The sequence below is a fragment of the Coffea arabica genome, chromosome 5c (genome assembly GCF_036785885.1).
Source record: "Coffea arabica cultivar ET-39 chromosome 5c, Coffea Arabica ET-39 HiFi, whole genome shotgun sequence".
NCBI classification, from domain to species: domain Eukaryota; kingdom Viridiplantae; phylum Streptophyta; class Magnoliopsida; order Gentianales; family Rubiaceae; genus Coffea; species Coffea arabica.
This window is the reverse complement of record NC_092319.1, coordinates 36,780,106-36,795,401: the sequence shown is the minus strand read 5'-3', so window position 1 is coordinate 36,795,401 and position 15,296 is coordinate 36,780,106. Positions and strand designations below refer to the sequence as shown.

Here is a 15,296-nt window from a genome sequence, read left to right as displayed (position 1 = left end):
CTGCCCAACTATCGCCAGGACTCACGCGAGCAATCTAACCCGAAACCTTTCGAAGAATAAACTAATCTATTACAAAATAATCTTCCCCGAATAGAATCATACCTAAAGCCACATTAACTTCAGAGATAGCAATGATAAAATCGCCAGTAGAGGCCCTTAAACGTCCTACGTGCTACTTACCAAAGTACAAAGTCATAACAAACCGGGTAAATAAAATGCATAAATCCATAATACAACTTACAAGCCAAGTAATCGAATTAGGGTTTACACATTTTCCAGCTTCAAGTGGCAATCCAAAAAGGAAAATACATTATCCCAAATAACACATTACAGCCCACAGAATAAGTTATAGTGTTCAAACGCAGTCCAAAAGAAAAAAAAACATAAGTAAGCATCCAGCTTTCAGTTTCCAGAACCTGTTAAGGAAAACAATAAACGTGGGGTGAGTTAAAACTCAGTGGTGCCCCAAAACATGCAATCACATAATTTCAAACAGCGATTAATAACTGAACAACTTTAAACAGTTAGGAAGGCATGTAACAGCACAAGGTAGGATACGTGGGCTCTCAGGAGCCATTTTCCTCGCTTGATCATCATTTTTCGTAGTTGACCCTCCGTCAACTCTCACTACTTATAATCCATGTAGAGCGTCTTATTTTGATACCTAACCCGTCACCATTCATACCCCTGTCCCGGGCCCGCTCACCGACTAAGGACGTAGTATCCTCGAGATATACCCGTCACAGTAGTTGGATACAGAAGTCGAGGGATTCACCCAACGACGCAACTACATTTTAGATTTATGGTAGTTGGATACAGAAGTCGAGGGATTCACCCAACGACGCAACTACATTTTAGATTTATGGTTTCAGGAGAAAAATGTTTTTGCACAAGTCACCACTCGAACGGCTAGTGCGATAAAGTACACACAGCTCACTTCGATGGGTCAGAAACCAATTTTTCAACTTATCACACATCAAGTCAAGAAGGTACTTTAAGCAGGTAAACATAGAACAGGCAGGGACACTCACCAAAAGTGGAGTTCAGCTATCAAGTTGGGGATCGAATTCCGCGTCCTCGAAAAACCCTAAAAGCCAAAATTTGAAACTATAAGTTTCTACTCAGTTTTTAAGCTTATAGATATTGAGGTATATCTAATATACTACTAGTTCACTTTCCCTTAGAAAAATCAAGAATCTCCATAGGTTGAATCTTGACGAAAGTAGAAGAATTGTTTCCTTTAGTTTTCCTTAGAATACTTTTCTTATAAAAGGTAATTAGTATTATTTTCTTGAAATAAGTCGACAAACCTCTCAATTTCAATGTTAGAAAGTTACTTTGAACATTTCTCTAAAGTTACGGCTTTTGCAAAAATTATCCATAAAAACTATTTTTCCTAAAATAGGGTTTCTTGCCGAGCAAGTTTCCCAAGCTTTTCACCAAAATTAGTATAACTCGTATTTTGGAACTTTTCCTATAGTTAACTATCCAAGTGCAAAGCTTAAGGAAAGAAAAGGAATTAAAATAAGACTTAGAGTTTTCAAAAGCTATAGAACTTATTTGCTATAGCCATCAAGGCTAGTTTGAGCTAAAGGGAATTATTGGGTTAGAAAGTTTTTAGGCAAAACACTAGATATTGAGTTTTATAATATAATACTAGCTGGAAAATATTTTTGATTACTTTGACCACAGTCACTCGAGTTCGCAAGGTCGATACAACTTCCCCAACTCCGATTCCGTTTCGAAATCATAATATGGATCAAAATATGGCAAAAATCACATAGCAAATTACTAGGGTTTCGTCAATCATTAGCCCTAGATTTCAACAAGTGCATTTCTGAATAAAATAAAATGATCAACCAAGGCTTCATCAATCATTAGCACTTGGTTTCAGCAAGCCCATCATAAGCAAATAAAAATAAAGGCAAAGCCTCCAAGACATTCCAGCAATTAACTTTCATCACCCTGTAGTACTTATAAAATCATTCAAATGGCTAAGGGCTTCATCAATCATTAGCCCTTGACAACATCAATTATTTCCAACCACAATTTAATCAAGAATTTAAACCACAAGTAAGCTAAAATCTCAATCCAAAACCCAATTTCAATTTCACAAAGAAACAGGACATTCCTACCAAAACAGTCTACTTCAAGGATTTACAAACAGCAGTACACATGGATAAAAAATGCGAAATTTCTACAGGACAAAGGTCTATGATTCTAGTTTCAAATGCCACTGACGGCGCCTTAAACGGATTTTCCTACACCAAGATATAAACATTTTATTGAGATTGGTCAGGGACATCCGAAAATCTGAAATTTCAATTTCTCACTTGTGAAAACTCCTTTTCTCTTTTAACACCAACATGTTTTTATTTAAACCATCCATACACTTCTTATAGAACTTCAAAACAACATATTCCAAGCATTTACACCCATCATGATTCAAGGAACAATTTAAAAATCAAGTTAAGGTTCCAACTCACCCTTTAGCTATCACTTAAGAATCTCCACATGTATAACACAACATTTTCTGGTTCCATTTTCAATTTATCAAATATTTCATTGCTAAACAACTTACACCACTTAAAACTTACAACTCCTCGGTATTTCTAAGCCATCATTTTCCAAGGAAAATCCAGAAATAGGTTAAAATTCCAAAAGAAAACAAACTGAAAATTTCTGATCAAACCTCTCGGCTATTCCAGAATTTTTCCAGCACTTAGGTGTTTATAAAATCCAATTTTCCTCGGCTAAACCTGGTTTTAGATACCCAAATTATTTATGCAAAAAACATATCTAGCTAATTAATATTTCCAATTCAAAATTTAACTTAAACAACAGCTGCAAATTCCCAAAATTTCCATAAATTCTGTACAGCTAGCTTCGGACAAACATGCATGCAACAGATTGCATTATTATTTTATTTTCTGGTTTAAACTAACTAATTAGCTGCATGCAGAGCTTAATTAACTTGTTATTAACCATCTAATCATGTTTATAAGCTTAACCAACACATTAAACTAAATCAGGCTGCAAAAAAAAATTAAACTAAGCTCTCGGCAGTTTCTATACTAGCACATAACAGAATTATTTTTCTTAAAAATCTCATCCGATTGCCTAACATCACATGCATGTCACTAGATAACTTAAGCTTCTTGTTTTTGACTAGCTAAACACTTAAACAACCTCAGATTGTCGCAGGAAATCAGAAATAAGACTACAAATTCAAGCCAGCTCCTCGGCAGAAATTTTCTTAACCGAACCAGAAATTTTCTCTGCTTTAACACTTCATCCGAATGCCCAATTCAACATGCATGGTCTTAATCTTCAAGTTTTCACTCAGCTAAAGACACTTAGATGTTCAGATTGTCACATAAAAACACAATTGGAGCTGCAATAACACCTCAGAGTCTCGGTAGCAACATTTTATCAAAACAGAAATTTTCCTAATGGTTTGATTTCAGCACCCGATTGCATAATCTGAACATGCAAGCTCAGATGTAGCTTGCTCCACTAATAAACAACCTAATTAATCCAGAATTTACCTTAGATAGTAGCCAATCTCTCACACGAAAATTTCCAGAAATTTCTTCCTTGCTCACGGCTTCAAGTGCAGTCGGTGGTTCCTGGCTTCTAAGTTGCGGCTGGAATTGGTTGTAGCTGGTAGATTTGAGTTTGGTTGGTTGGAGTTGGTTGGAATGAAGGTACAGAATGGTGAAACTTCCTGCAAATCTCCTCCCTGGCTTCGCTCCAACTCACGGCAGAACCAGAAATTTCTGGCAGCTCACATTCCCTCCTCCTAGCTCACGGATGCAGCTCACCAAGTGGCTCTCCCTCTCGGATGCTCTTGGTCGAATGCAGAGGAAGAGGTGAGGCGCGTCTGTGGAGAGGATTTGCAGCGGTTTCGATGGAGTTGTGCAGAGAAGGAATGAGATTCGATGAAGGTGGTGTCTCGGTATTTAGAAAGGAGAAATGGTTTGCGGTTTGGTTTTGTGCAGAGAAGGAAATTGAATTGTGTCTTGTGGTTGTGGAATGAAATGTGAAATAAAGTGATTGGTAGGGTGGTTTTAGCCGTGAGATAGAAAGAATGGTTTGGTGGTGCCGTAGTTTGTGAGAGTGGTTTACGTGTAAGAATTGATTGCGTATAACATTGGTTGCGTATCGAATTGGTAATAGCAGTCGTGATTTGATTTGCAGTCAGACGTCTTGTTTGGTTTGCATGGAAAGGTAAGGTAAGGGTATTTTAGTCTTTTCACTTCGCTTCCTAACCTCAATTTAATTTCTCAAATCCGACTTAATTCTAAAAATTATCCCCAAGCGCGATTCAAACGCCTAATATACTCTAATATACCTAAACCATTTTTTTTATCGAATAATTATCCATTAAACTTGAATATTAAGGTTCCTAGTAATTCTTATATTATTTAGCGATTAAATTAGTTATTATAATTTTCAATTATTATTTCTCAAGAAATAGAGTTAGTCTAACTCGAACTTTATCGATTTAGTAATATAAAGTCAATTGAAATGATAATTTAATCCAAGGTGTCAATTTGCACATAAAAGTTATTTTTACGCACTTATTTGAAAACAAAGAAAAATAAGGGTATAATTTTCGAACTTTACACATTAGTTATGTTTAGTATATTAGAATTATATTTATTCAAAGTTCATTGGTTTTTATCTTAACGCGGGAATTTTTTTTTATTAACATTTTCCATTAGAAACTAATTGGAATTAATCATAAGGATTTAAATAATTTATTTTAAGATAGTAAATCTAACGATTCAATTATCATTAATTCTAGCATAAAGGAATTAAGTAATCTAACATTTTATTTTAAGGCGAAAAAAAATATTTCAACCCTAAAGATACTAATTTAGTCAAATAAAACCAAGAAATTTCATAACTTTGGAAAATTATGTTATTTTTCACGTAAACCTATTTTTACGTACTTAATTGTGAACAATTAAAAGTAATGCTAGAAGTTATTGAACAATAAAAGAAATGCAAATGAAATATGCTCCAACTTATATATCCATTTTTCAGGGTTCTCACATCCTCCCCTCCTTACAAGAATTTTGTCCTCAAAATTCACACTTTCTAAGGAAATAAATCAGGGTACTTTTTCTGCATTTTCTCTTCTAATTCCCAAGTTGCTTCCTCCAGTCCATGATTTCTCCATAAAACCTTCACCAGAGGAATTTTCTTATTTCTCAGTTCCTTTACTTCTCTTTCCAAAATCTTGACTGGTCCTTCTTCATACGTTAACGTTTCATCCACTTCAATTTCTTCCAGGGGCAGCACATGACTTGGATCGGAATAATATTTCTTAAGCATGGAAACGTGAAATACATCGTGAACCTTAGCCATGCTTGCGGGTAACTTCAGCTGATATGCTACATTCCCAACTCGCCTCAGAATTTCGAAGGGTCCGATATACCTTGGCTTTAGCTTCTTACCTTTCTTAGGTACTACTCCGCTCTTCAAGGGTTTAATTCTTAGGAAGACCTTGTCCCCTACTTTGAATTCCAAATCTTTCCTCCTTGTGTCGGCGTAGCTCTTTTGTCTACTCTGAGCGGTTTGAAGCCTTTCTCTAATTAGTTTCACTTTCTCCTGGGCTTCTTCTATCCAAGGTATCGCTGTTGGATCTAAAATCTTCTTCTCTCCTATTTCATCCCAATGAATCGGAGATCGACACCTTCTCCCATACAAAGCTTCATAAGGTGCCATTTGAATTGAGGCTTGGTAACTGTTGTTATACGCAAATTCTACTAAGGTCATATAATTACTCCATTTACCACCAAAATCCAATATACACGACCTCAGCAGATCCTCCAAAGTTTGAATTGTTCTTTCCGACTGCCCGTCGGTTTGGGGATGGTACGCAGTACTAAATTTCAACTTGGTCCCCAAAGACTCCTGAAATTTCTGCCAAAAACGTGAGACAAACCTTGGGTCTCGGTCAGACACAATGCTTACAGGAATACCATGTAATTTTAGGATCTCTTTTGTGTACAACTTGACCAGTTTTTCCAAAGAAAAGCTCATGCTTACGGGTAGGAAATGTGCAGACTTAGTGAGTCGGTCAACTATTACCCAAATTGCATCAAATCCTTTTTGGCTTCTAGGCAGTCCCGTTACAAAATCCATTGTGATATGTTTCCATTTCCATTCAGGGATTTCTAACGGTTGCAATAAACCAGAGGGCTTCTGATGCTCAGTTTTTACTTGTTGGCAGATCAAGCATCTCTGAACAAACTCTGCTACATCCTTTTTCAAACCTTCCCACCAGTACAATCCCTTCACATCATGATACATCTTGGTCACACCTGGATGTATAGTATATTTTGATCGATGTGATTCTTCCAAAATTTCTTTTCTTATCTCTTCATCTGCCGGAATCATAATACGATCTCGGAAGCTCAATACACCTTCAGACCCCAATTTAAAATCTAGGGTTTCCCCTTTTTGCACTTTCTCCAAATTCTTCTGAATCATAGGGTCTTTTTTCTGGGTCTCCTTAATATGCTCTAGTAATGATGATTTTAACGATAAGTTCCCAAGTAATATCTTCAGTTTCTCCAAACGAGGGTTCCAACCACTTATTTCTTCTAACATGTCCCACTCCTTAACCATTAACCCTGCTACTTGGGCCTTTCTACTTAGAGCGTCAGCTACCACATTAGCTTTTCCTGGGTGGTAGTTAATTGAACAGTCATAATCTTCCAGAAATTCTACCCATCGCCTTTGTCTCAAATTTAATTCCTTTTGGGAGAATAAATACTTAAGACTCTTATGGTCCGTATAAACCTCAAAAGTCACGCCATACAAGTAGTGTCTCCATTTCTTTAAGGCGAAAATCACTGCTGCTAACTCTAGATCATGAGTTGGGTAGTTTTGTTCGTGAGGCTTCAGTCTCCTAGAAGCATAGGCAATCACTTTACCATTTTGCATTAAAACACATTCTAGACCTTCTCCGGAAGCATCGAAGTACACAGCATAACCTTCACCTCCATCAGGTAACACCAAAACAGGAGCGGATGTTAAACGCTTCTTTAATTCCTGAAAACTTGACTCGCACTTCGGAGTCCAAGTAAACCTATTCCCTTTTTTGGTTAGCTCGGTCATGGGTCCAGCAATTTTCGAAAAATCCTTGATAAATCGCCTATAGTACCCTGCTAATCCCAAGAAACTTCTAATATCAGTTGGGCTTTCTGGTTGCTTCCAATTCATAACGGCCTCAACTTTTGCCGGATCCACGGCAATTCCCTCGGAAATTTTATGCCCTACAAAAGATATTTCATCAAGCCAAAACTCACACTTGCTGAATTTGGCATACAACTTCTGCTCCCTTAATGTCTGCAAGACTATCTCCAAGTGTTTAACATGTTCCTCTCGAGTCTTAGAGTATATCAAGATATCATCAATGAAAACCACCACAAACTGATCCAGATACTTCTTAAAGACTCTCTGCATTAAATCCATGAATGCCGCTGGTGCATTAGTTAAACCAAAAGGCATGACTGCGAACTCAAAATGTTCGTATCTCGAACTAAAAGCAGTCTTGGGTATATCCTCTTTCTTAATCTTTAACTGATAATACCCTTGCCTCAAATCCAACTTAGAGAAAACTACTGATCCTTGCAGTTGATCAAACAAACTATCTATCAACGGTAGAGGGTATTTATTCTTAATTGTAACCTCATTCAACCCTCGGTAATCAATACATAACCTCAAGCTTCCGTCCTTTTTCTTAACAAATAGAACGGGTGCTCCCCATGGTGAATCACTCTCCTTTACAAAACCTTTCTCCAAGAGGTCTTGCAATTGAATTTTCAACTCCTTCAGCTCTGCAGGAGCCATCCGGTACGGAGTTTTAGAAATTGGAGCCGTTCCAGGCACCAAGTCAATCTTAAATTCCACTTCTCTATCCGGCGGTAGAGTCCTTAGCTCTTCCGGAAAAATATCCGGAAATTCCCGTACCACTGGTACATCTTCCAACTTCACTTGATCACTGGGAGCATTAATCAAAAAGGCCAAGAAACCTTGAGCTCCTTTTGATAACATTTTCCTCGCCCGTATCCCTGAGATCATAGCAGATGATGCTAACCTACCCTTAACATCTAATTTCAGAGTTGCTTCCCCAGGTATACAGAATTCTACCACTTTTGCTCGGCAATCAAGCTTAGCATGATACTGGCCTAGGAAATCCATTCCTATGATAACATCATACCCTTTTATGTCCAGACTGATTAGATCCACTAGCATTTTACGCTCTCCAATCCAGAATTCACTATTCTTATAGGCTAACCTAGCGATTATCCTCTTATCACCCATTGGTGTCCTAATTTCAAGATCGAAGGGTAACTTAACAGGTCTCACATCTATTCCAGATATAAATGATGGATTTACGAATGAATAAGTTGCACCAGGGTCAATTAACACTTTACCTAATCGATGAAAAATGGGGAGAGTATCTTCCACGACTTCCGAGGAATCAGGTACAGGTTGATCATCTATGGCATACACCCTGGCAGGAACTGTTGGCCGGCTCCCTCCAGAAGTGTTTGATCTAGCGTTTGAATTACTCCCTTCTTGCATTTTTGGACATCCAGCAATTTGGTGCTCGCTACTTCCGCATCTCAAGCACTTTCCTTGCTTCTTCCAGCAACCATCTATATTATGGCCAGGTTTCTTACAAAATGCACAATTCACTTGGGGAACTATTGCTCGGTCTCCTTGTGAGGTATTCCTGGGTTGTCCCCTTCCAATCGGTCTCACTCGGGTTCCATTATTCCGTCCCCCTGCATTCCTGGCCCCGTTTCCTCTCGCTTGGGCGCCTCGTGGTGCTCCAGGATTATTCGCTCCAAGGGTTCCTCGGCCCACTTTGGCCGGTGGAGCATTTCCATACGTTGGCTCCCGACTACTGCTAGGAGCAAATCTCTTCCTAGCCTGAAAAGATTTCACTTGAGCCCTAGCTACTTCAACTCTCTGGGCTTTTTCGACAGCATCTGCAAAGGTATCAATCCTTATAGCAGGTAAACCTTCCTGTATCTCTACATTCAGACCCTGCACAAACTTTCTGACTCGCCTTTGCTCCGTGGTCACCAATTCAGGAGCAAAACGGGATAGTTTTGTGAACTGGACTTCATATTCGGCGACACTCATCGTCCCTTGCTTACATTTTATGAAGTCATCCTTCCTCTTTTCTTGGATAAGAGGTGGAAGAAATTTGGCATTGAACTCCCTTGTGAAGTTCGCCCAAGTCCTTGGAGTATGATTCCTGTCCCAGCTAGTCCTAATCAGATTCCACCAGGAGCGAGCAGCTCCCTCGAACTGGAATGCGGCAAAAGTCACCTGCCGCTCTTCCGTGTAGTTTAAAGTTGCGAGATGTCGGAGATTCTCTCCCACCATCCCTCAGCTATATCAGGTTCGGATCCTCCATAGAATTTAGGAGGTCCAAATTTCAGAAACCTCTCCAGTGCCCGATCCTCAGAATCGGCTGGGCCTCCTTGGCGATGCACTGGCCCAAAGGCTTGATGTTCAGTCAAGCGCTCCAAGATATCCGTGATACGATTAATGGCGGTGGCCACTTGATCTCCGGCCACTCCCTCTTGTCCTTGGTCTTGATTGACCTCGGGTTCCCTATCACCACCCACTTCCGGGTGTTGTCTAGTGGGTCTCCCACGGCTCCTTCCTACTATTTGACGATCCATTGCCTAATTATGCCTATTACTGAAGGGTAAGATAATTAGGCAAAATTTTATTTATAATTAATTTTTATGATTCGTTATGTGATTAAGAAAAAAAACAACATGGAAATTAGAGGAAAAGAAAACGAAACACTTAACTTATATTTCCGTGGAACAGTCATACAATTAGCAAGTTGGAACATTTCCGAAAGTAAGGCACATAAGTTAACAAAAATACATACAAATAATCCCTTAAACAAAAGTAGGGATATGGTGCCTCGGAAGCAAGTCATTCACCTAGACAAAACTTGATGACTTGACTAATGTTCCTGTTCTGCTCCTACCTATCTAATACTATCAAGTCAATCCTAACCTAACCCTCAGCAGGGCTATCAGGAGCAATGTCCTCAGCTGGATCCTCCTTCGGATCTTCCTCCGGATCCTCCTCTGGATCCTCCTCCGGATCCTCCTCGGCGCCTGCCTGTTCATCCTCCTGAAGGTAACTAGTAGCCTCCTCCATAAGCATAGAAGCATCAGCCCTGATGCCAGCACTCCTATCTCTGATCCCCTCAGCAAGTCGGGTCACTCTAGACCTCTGTCGCTCTATCTCCAATCGAGCAACCTCCAGCATATTATGCTCAGCAGTTAGCCTAATCTCCAAATCGGCTATGCGGTCGAACTGGGTATCCACCATGATACTCAACTCCTCCACATCCTGGGTCAAGGTGTGGTTAGCGTCCCACAAGTGGCAGCGCTCATCATCAAGAGATAATACTAACGCGTTGGGATACGCATATGTGGCCCTACATTGGCACCTAGGGTGCCTATCAGTTGGGGAGTATCGAACTCGGTCTCCTCCTCCTCGAGGTCTATAGGAAATGGATTTTAGCGGCTCTACGTGTCCATTAGCCTCGCTACTACCATTAGCATGCCCATTTCCATTCTCCATACTTGCAAAATGATCAACACTTAAAGGTTAGAACTTAAATAGCTAACCGAATCGTATATTACTTAAGGGATTTCTAATGGTCTCAAAACTTATTCCTAGAGAGGATTGGTTTTCTAGCACACCTAATATGTCCTTCAAATAACTTTTCTAACCTAAGCTCTGATACCACCTGTGGCGACCCCACTTCCCCCTGAGGCGAACCAAAGGGTTGGCGGGCCGTCTGCCCACCTCTCGCCAGGACTCACGCGAGCAATCTAACCCGAAACCTTTCGAAGAATAAACTAATCTATTACAAAATAATCTTCCCCGAATAGAATCATACCTAAAGCCACATTAACTTCAGAGATAGCAATGATAAAATCGCCAGTAGAGACCCTTAAACGTCCTACGTGCTACTTACCAAAGTACAAAGTCATAACAAACGGGGTAGATAAAATGCATAAATCCATAATACAACTTACAAGCCAAGTAATCGAATTAGGGTTTACACATTTTCCAGTTTCAAGTGGCAATCCAAAAAGGAAAATACATTATCCCAAATAACACATTACAGCCCACAGAATAAGTTATAGTGTTCAAATGCAGTCCAAAAGAAAAAAAAACATAAGTAAGCATCCAGCTTTCAGTTTCCAGAACCTGTTAAGGAAAATAATAAACGTGGGGTGAGCTAAAACTCAGTGGTGCTCCAAAACATGCAATCACATAATTTCAAACAGCGATTAATAACTGAACAACTTTAAACAGTTAGAAAAGCATGTAACAGCACAAGGTAGGATACGTGGGCTCTCAGGAGCCATTTTCCTCGCTTGATCATCATTTTTCGTCCCTCCGTCAACTCTCACTACTTATAATCCATGTAGAGCGTCTTATTTTGATACCTAACCCGTCACCATTCATACCCCTATCCCGGGCCCGCTCACCGACTAAGGACGTAGTATCCTCGAGATATACCCGTCACAGTAGTTGGATACAGAAGTCGAGGGATTCACCCAACGATGCAACTACATTTTAGGTTTATGGTAGTTGGATACAGAAGTCGAGGGATTCACCCAACGACGCAACTATATTTTAGATTTATGGTAGTTGGATACAGAAATCGAGGGATTCACCCAACGACGCAACTACATTTTAGATTTATGGTTTCAGGAGAAAAATGTTTTTGCACAAGTCACCACTCGAACGGCTAGTGCGATAAAGTACACACAACTCACTTCGATGGGTCAGAAACCAATTTTTCAACTTATCACACATCAAGTCAAAAAGGTACTTTAAGCAGGTAAACATAGAACAGACAGGGACACTCACCAAGAGTGGAGTTCAGCTATCAAGTTGGGGATCGAATTCCGCGTTCTCGAAAAACCCTAAAAGCCAAAATTTGAAACTATAAGTTTCTACTCAGTTTTTAAGCTTATAGATATTGAGGTATATCTAATATACTACTAGTTCACTTTCCCTTAGAAAAATCAAGAATTTCCATAGGTTGAATCTTGACGAAAGTAGAAGAATTGTTTCCTTTAGTTTTCCTTAGAATACTTTTCTTATAAAAGGTAATTAGTATTATTTTCTTGAAATAAGTCGACAAACCTCTCAATATCAATGTTAGAAAGTTACTTTGAACATTTCTCTAAAGTTACGGTTTTTGCAAAAATTATCCATAAAAACTATTTTTCCTAAAATAGGGTTTCTTGCCGAGCAAGTTTCCCAAGCTTTTCACCAAAATTAGTATAACTCGTATTTTGAAACTTTTCCTATAGTTAACTATCCAAGTGCAAAGCTTAAGGAAAGAAAAGGAATTAAAATAAGATTTAGAGTTTTCAAAAGCTATAGAACTTATTTGCTATAGCCATCAAGGCTAGTTTGAGCTAAAGGGAATTATTGGGTTAGAAAGTTTTTAGGCAAAACACTAGATATTGAGTTTTATAATATAATACTAGCTGGAAAATATTTTTGATTACTTTGACCACAGTCACTCGAGTTCGCAAGGTCGATACAACTTCCCCAGCTCCGATTCCGTTTCGAAATCATAATATGGATCAAAATATGGCAAAAATCACATAGCAAATTACTAGGGTTTCGTCAATCATTAGCCCTAAATTTCAACAAGTGCATTTCTGAATAAAATAAAATGATCAACCAAGGCTTCATCAATCATTAGCACTTGGTTTCAGCAAGCCCATCATAAGCAAATAAAAATAAAGGCAAAGCCTCCAAGACATTCCAGCAATTAACTTTTATCACCCTGTAGTACTTATAAAATCATTCAAATGGCCAAGGGCTTCATCAATCATTAGCCCTTGACAACATCAATTACTTCCAACCACAATTTAATCAAGAATTTAAACCACAAGTAAGCTAAAATCTCAATCCAAAACCCAATTTCAATTTCACAAAGAAACAGGACATTCCTACCAAAACAGTCTACTTCATGGATTTACAAACAGCAGTACACATGGAGAAAAAATGTGAAATTTCTACAGGACAAAGGTCTATGATTCTAGTTTCAAATGCCACTGACGGCGCCTTAAACGGATTTTCCTACACCAAGATATAAACATTTTATTGAGACTGGTCAGGGACATCCGAAAATCTGAAATTTCAATTTCTCACTTGTGAAAACTCCTTTTCTCTTTTAACACCAACATGTTTTTATTTAAACCATCCATACACTTCTTATAGAACTTCAAAACAACATATTCCAAGCATTTACACCCATCATGATTCAAGGAACAATTTAAAAATCAAGTTAAGGTTCCAACTCACCCTTTAGCTATCACTTAAGAATCTCCACATGTATAACACAACATTTTCTGGTTCCATTTTCAATTTATCAAATATTTCATTGCTAAACAACTTACACCACTTAAAACTTACAACTCCTCGGTATTTCTAAGCCATCATTTTCCAAGGAAAATCCAGAAATAGGTTAAAATTCCAAAAGAAAACAAACTGAAAATTTCTGATCAAACCTCTCGGCTATTCCAGAATTTTTCCAGCACTTAGGTGTTTATAAAATCCAATTTTCCTCGGCTAAACCTGGTTTTAGATACCCAAATTAGTCATGCAAAAAACATATCTAGCTAATTAATATTTCCAATTCAAAATTTAACTTAAACAACAGCTGCAAATTCTCAAAATTTCCATAAATTCTGTACAGCTAGCTTCGGACAAACATGCATGCAACAGATTGCATTATTATTTTATTTTCTGGTTTAAACTAACTAATTAGCTGCATGCAGAGCTTAATTAACTTGTTATTAACCATCTAATCATGTTTATAAGCTTAACCAACACATTAAACTAAATCAGGCTGCAAAAAAAAATTAAACTAAGCTCTCGGCAGTTTCTATACTAGCACATAACAGAATTATTTTTCTTAAAAATCTCATCCGATTGCCTAACATCACATGCATGTCACTAGATAAATTAAGCTTCTTGTTTTTGACTAGCTAAACACTTAAACAACCTCAGATTGTCGCAGGAAATCAGAAATAAGACTACAAATTCAAGCCAGCTCCTCGGCAGAAATTTTCTTAACCGAACCAGAAATTTTCTCTGCTTTAACACTTCATCCGAATGCCCAATTCAACATGCATGGTCTTAATCTTCAAGTTTTCACTCAGCTAAAGACACTTAGATGTTCAGATTGTCACATAAAAACACAATTGGAGCTGCAATAACACCTCAGAGTCTCGGTAGCAACATTTTATCAAAACAGAAATTTTCCTAATGGTTTGATTTCAGCACCCGATTGCATAATCTGAACATGCAAGCTCAGATGTAGCTTGCTCCACTAATAAACAACCTAATTAATCCAGAATTTACCTTAGATAGTAGCCAATCTCTCACACGAAAATTTCCAGAAATTTCTTCCTTGCTCACGGCTTCAAGTGCAGTCGGTGGTTCCTGGCTTCTAAGTTGCGGCTGGAATTGGTTGTAGCTGGTAGATTTGAGTTTGGTTGGTTGGAGTTGGTTGGAATGAAGGTACAGAATGGTGAAACTTCCTGCAAATCTCCTCCCTGGCTTCGCTCCAACTCACGGCAGAACCAGAAATTTCTGGCAGCTCACATTCCCTCCTCCTAGCTCACGGATGCAGCTCACCAAGTGGCTCTCCCTCTCGGATGCTCTTGGTCGAATGCAGAGGAAGAGGTGAGGCGCGTCTGTGGAGAGGATTTGCAGCGGTTTCGATGGAGTTGTGCAGAGAAGGAATGAGATTCGATGAAGGTGGTGTCTCGGTATTTAGAAAGGAGAAATGGTTTGCGGTTTGGTTTTGTGCAGAGAAGGAAATTGAATTGTGTCTTGTGGTTGTGGAATGAAATGTGAAATAAAGTGATTGGTAGGGTGGTTTTAGCCGTGAGATAGAAAGAATGGTTTGGTGGTGCCGTAGTTTGTGAGAGTGGTTTACGTGTAAGAATTGATTGCGTATAACATTGGTTGCGTATCGAATTGGTAATAGCAGTCGTGATTTGATTTGCAGTCAGACGTCTTGTTTGGTTTGCATGGAAAGGTAAGGTAAGGGTATTTTAGTCTTTTCACTTCGCTTCCTAACCTCAACTTAATTTCTCAAATCCGACTTAATTCTAAAAATTATCCCCAAGCGCGATTCAAACGCCTAATATACTCTAATATACCTAAACCATTTTTTTTTATCG

The 15,296-nt window shown here is 38.7% G+C and overlaps 2 long non-coding RNA genes across 2 annotated transcripts; both read right to left on the bottom strand.

The window, feature by feature from the left end:
- Positions 1 to 216: 216 nt before the first annotated feature.
- LOC140007518 (uncharacterized) lies at positions 217 to 4,029 on the bottom strand. The gene is made up of 3 exons (XR_011814833.1): positions 3,549 to 4,029; positions 1,032 to 1,087; positions 217 to 416 (listed from the first exon to the last, which is right to left on the bottom strand). It is a non-coding gene; the product is annotated as an uncharacterized lncRNA (long non-coding RNA).
- Positions 4,030 to 11,056: 7,027 nt separating this feature from the next.
- On the bottom strand, positions 11,057 to 14,950 carry LOC140007517 (uncharacterized). The gene is made up of 3 exons (XR_011814832.1): positions 14,470 to 14,950; positions 11,953 to 12,008; positions 11,057 to 11,283 (listed from the first exon to the last, which is right to left on the bottom strand). It is a non-coding gene; the product is annotated as an uncharacterized lncRNA (long non-coding RNA).
- Between the last annotated feature and the right edge of the window lie 346 nt (positions 14,951 to 15,296).